At 40.3% G+C, this 5,000-nt stretch overlaps 1 non-coding gene across 1 annotated transcript in view; it reads left to right on the top strand.

The window, feature by feature from the left end:
* Positions 1 to 3,115: 3,115 nt before the first annotated feature.
* Positions 3,116 to 5,000, top strand: part of LOC149474872 (small subunit ribosomal RNA) — a 1,905-nt gene continuing 20 nt past the window's right edge. The window contains exon 1 of the ribosomal RNA XR_016318221.1: positions 3,116 to 5,000. This exon is cut by the window's right edge and continues 20 nt beyond it. This is a non-coding gene — a ribosomal RNA (small subunit ribosomal RNA).

Here is a 5,000-nt window from a genome sequence, read left to right as displayed (position 1 = left end):
TTCTATACGTCAGGAAAACTTATATAAGCCAGGAAAATTTCTATACGTCAGGAAAAATTTCTATAAGGTGGAAAAGGATAGGTTAGGTTAGGTTAGGTTAGGTTAGGTTAGTAATTTTTTAAAACTATATATATATTAGCTGTTTCGTTTCTCTTTTCTAATACTAACATAGTTTTTTAAGGCCAATTTACTAACAAATATATGGATTTAAATTATTAATCTGAAACAAATAAATAAAATAAGTAAAATAAATAAATAAAAAAATCCAAAAGTGCACGCCTCATAATTTTTTTTTAATAAATATTTATTAATTATTATTTTTGTTTATTTAATAACAATTAAACCACATCGAATCAGACCCTGAAAAATGAAAGGGTTCTATTCCTGAGCATACTCAAGCGTAAGAGAAAAAAAAAGACTCGATTAGTAAAGTATTTCGGTCGCTATCGTGTTAACAAGAAAAAGGATCCGCACATACAGACACACGGACGTCCAAGACAGAACTTTTTTAAACTGTTTTTTAACTAGTTTAAATAACAAAAATGACATCAAAAATATCATGAACGTTAAAAATAGTGTTTTTTCTTAATATGTGTGTGTATGTAATATCTTACAAGTGCAATGTATGATACATAAAGACATTTTAAGTTTGAAAAATCAGATGTTTTGCGCGAAGTGACAGTAGTACCCACCTCAACGCTTCGCATAGGAGGCGTGCAATAAATAAACACAAACCTAACTAATAAATCGTCACACAGAAACCAAACTATTAGTACATTGAGGTACCTATTTTTGTTGTTGAACAGCCGAATTTTTTCGATTTTGAAAAATTTCGAATTTTCCGAGAAAAGAGAGACGAAACAGCTAATATTACGATTATAAATTTCGTGGCCAGAAATAATTTAGTTTTAAAAAGCTAACCTAACCTAACCTAACCTAACCTAACCTAACCTAACCTAACCTAACCTAACCTAACCTTACCTAACCTAACCTAACCTAACCTAACCTAAACACAAACCTAACTATTAAATCGTCACACATAAACCTAACTATTATTACATTGAGGTTCAAATTTATGTCTATCAAAAATTAACGCCCTCTTTTGTCGTCGTCGTTGTTGTTGTTGTTGTTGTTGTTGTTGTTGTTGTTGAATTGCCGAATTTTTTCGAATTTTAAAATTTTCGAATTTTCTGAGAAAAGAGAAACGAAACAGCTAATATTATGATTATAAATTTCGTGGCCAGATATAATTTAGTTTTAAAAAGCTAACCTAACCTAACCTAACCTAACCTAAACACAAACCTAACTATTGTTACATTGAGGTTCAAAAATTTATGTCTATCAAAAATTAACGCCCTCTTTTGTTGTTGTTGTTTTGAATAGCCGAATTATATCGAATTTTAAATTTTCGAATTTTCTGAGAAAAGAGAAACGAAGCAGCTAATATTATGATTATAAATTTCGTGGCCAGAAATAATTTATGTAGTTTTAAAAGGCTAACCCAACCTAACATAACCTAACCTAACCTAACTTAACCTAACCTAACCTAAACACAAACCTAACTATTAAATCGTCACACAGAAACCTAACTATTATTACATTGAGGTTCAAATTTATGTCTATCAAAAATGAACGCCCTCTTTTGTTGTTGTTGTTGTTGTTGAATAGCCGAATTTTTTCGAATTTTAAAATTTTCGAATTTTCTGAGAAAAGAGAAACGAAATGTAGCTAATATTATGATTATAAATTTCGTGGCCAGAAATAATTTAGTTTTAAAAAGCTAACCTAACCTAACCTAACCTACACACAAACCTAACTATTATTACATTGAGGTTCAAATTTATGTCTATCAAAAATTAACGCCCTCTTTTGTCGTTGTTGTTGTTGTTGTTGTTGTTTATAATTTATTTAATATGGACCACGAAATTTATAATCATGAATTATTTTTGACGACTGCCCGCCGTAACTGCACGCGTACAAAGTTTTTTGACTTGACCTTGAAAACACGAGGCGTTAGTCGCGCGCGGCGTATGTATGTATGTATGTATGTATGTATGTACATATGCCGTGCGTGATACGTGAAAAATTAAACAAGCAGAAACACCATTGCCGGGATGCGAGACAATCGGTGCGCGAGGCTAGCGAAGACGGGGGGCGATGCGCGTGCGCAGCGAGAGATTGTGTACGTATGTGTATGTATCATTATTTCGTCGCTGTTGTACCGCGTCGCCCGTGTGTGCTCTGCGCTCTCCTCGTTGCCGCAGTTCGCGTGTCGGTGTGGCGTTGATGTGGGGTTGGGGTTGGTGTTTGGTGGTGAGTCTGACAGAATTGTAGAGTAGTGTTTTAGTTCTATAAAATAATAAAAGACCAAAGATGATATTATAAAAGCGTGTGTTGTGCAAACGGCGCGATACAGTTTTTAATCTTTAGTATTTTATGGAACAACAAAAACTCTTCAAATCAGAAGATCAGTGTTCAGTAGTGTGGTAGTAGTAGTAGTAGTAGAAGAAGTAGTAGTAGCTGTAGTAACATTGCGTCTGCCGACGGTTTGATAGATTGTCAGTTTCGTAGATTGTATTTTATATGTGTAGTGTAATAAATATTACGCATCTTGATACACTCTCGGAGCGCAGACCGTGAAAAATATACTACGACTATTGAACGGCAGTATGAAAATTTTTAATGCTCACATCGCACACGTTTGTGATGTACCAATGGGCTTTTATCAGATGTTTATACGTGTGTGTGTGAAACACACGTATATTCCAAAACTTGGTCGCAATTTTCGATCCTTCCACTCTCCGTGCGTAGATTGATCGTTTGCGTCATAAAAGTTGACCGATATTAAAATTTTTCCTTCGCTTGATGCGAATGGGAATTGTTGAGGGGTGTCTCGTTAAGATGATACTTTCAACGGTTAAACTGACTGTGTTCAGATTTATCCACGTGTGCGCGCCCGTGTGTGTGTGTGTGAATAGTGTGCGTGTGACGGTCGCCGCCGTCACATATCATGTTATTTAAACACGCCTCGCGCACATATAATTATATAGAGAAGCAAACGTCGCGGCGGCATCGTCGTGTTACGTTTGAGGCTCTAGCGGAAGCTTTAGTTAGCTCCCTGGTTGATCCTGCCAGTAGTTATATGCTTGTCTCAAAGATTAAGCCATGCATGTCTCAGTGCAAGCCGTATTAAGGCGATACCGCGAATGGCTCAATATATCAGTTTTGGTTCCTTAGATCTTACTCAGTTACTTGGATAACTGTGGTAATTCTAGAGCTAATACATGCAATCAGAACTCTGACCAGTGATGGAATGAGTGCTTTTATTAGATCAAAACCAATCGACGGAGGGCCTGGCGTCTGAAGTCGTTAATTTTGATGAATCTGGATAACTTTTGCCGATCGCATGGTCCAGTACCGGCGACGCATCTTTCAAATGTCTGCCTTATCAACTTTCGATGGTAGTTTCTGCGACTACCATGGTTGTCACGGGTAACGGGGAATCAGGGTTCGATTCCGGAGAGGGAGCCTGAGAAACGGCTACCACATCCAAGGAAGGCAGCAGGCGCGCAAATTACCCACTCCCGGCACGGGGAGGTAGTGACGAAAAATAACGATACGGGACTCTTACGAGGCCTCGTAATCGGAATGAGTACACTTTAAATATTTTAACGAGGAACAATTGGAGGGCAAGTCTGGTGCCAGCAGCCGCGGTAATTCCAGCTCCAATAGCGTATACTAAAATTGTTGCGGTTAAAAAGCTCGTAGTTGCATTTGTGCGCCGCGCTGTCGGTGCACCGCATCCGCGGTGATACTGACACGTTTGCGGAGCATATCGTCGGTGAGCCGGTCGTTAAAAGCCGGTTCAATATCAAAATCCTATCGCGGTGCTCTTCAGTGAGTGTCGAGGTGGGCCGACAATTTTACTTTGAACAAATTAGAGTGCTCAAAGCGGGCTCAAAATGCCGCTTGAATATTTCGTGCATGGAATAATAGAATATGATCTCGGTTCTATTTTGTTGGTTTTCAGAACTCCGAGGTAATGATTAATAGGGATAACTGGGGGCATTCGTATTGCGACGTTAGAGGTGAAATTCTTGGATCGTCGCAAGACGAACATCAGCGAAAGCATTTGCCAAAGGTGTTTTCATCAATCAAGAACGAAAGTTAGAGGTTCGAAGGCGATTAGATACCGCCCTAGTTCTAACCGTAAATATGTCATCTAGCGATCCGCCGACGTTACTACAATGGCTCGGCGGGCAGCTTCCGGGAAACCAAAGATTTTGGACTCCGGGGGGAGTATGGTTGCAAAGCTGAAACTTAAAGGAATTGACGGAAGGGCACCACCAGGAGTGGAGCCTGCGGCTTAATTTGACTCAACACGGGAAATCTCACCAGGCCCGGACACCGGAAGGATTGACAGATTAATAGCTCTTTCTTGATTCGGTGGGTGGTGGTGCATGGCCGTTCTTAGTTGGTGGAGCGATTTGTCTGGTTAATTCCGGTAACGAACGAGACTCTAGCCTGCTAAATAGGCGTCGTCATTTAGGTGTGCGCGGCTCTCGGGTCGCGCAACTCACTGGCGGCGTATTAAAATTCTTCTTAGAGGGACCGGCGGCTTTGAGCCGCACGAGATTGAGCAATAACAGGTCTGTGATGCCCTTAGATGTCCTGGGCCGCACGCGCGCTACACTGAAGGAATCAACATGTTCTCCCTGGCCTAGAGGCCCGGGCAACCCGTTGAAACTCCTTCGTGCTGGGGATTGGGGTTTGCAATTATCCCCCATAAACGAGGAATTCCTAGTAAGCGCGAGTCATAAGCTCGCGTTGATTACGTCCCTGCCCTTTGTACACACCGCCCGTCGCTACTACCGATTGAATGATTTAGTGAGGTCTTCGGACCGACACGCGGTGGCTTCACGGCCGTCGGCGTTGCTGGGAAGTTGACCAAACTTGATCATTTAGAGGAAGTAAAAGTCGTAACAAGGTTTCCGTAGGGG

This window comes from Colias philodice, unplaced genomic scaffold (genome assembly GCF_061535455.1).
Source record: "Colias philodice isolate Cphi_HAF_F1 unplaced genomic scaffold, ilColPhil1 Martin Lab GWU primary ptg000018l_1:1-1108441, whole genome shotgun sequence".
Taxonomy (NCBI): Eukaryota; Metazoa; Arthropoda; class Insecta; order Lepidoptera; family Pieridae; genus Colias; species Colias philodice.
This window is presented reverse-complemented; position numbering and strand designations above follow the sequence as displayed.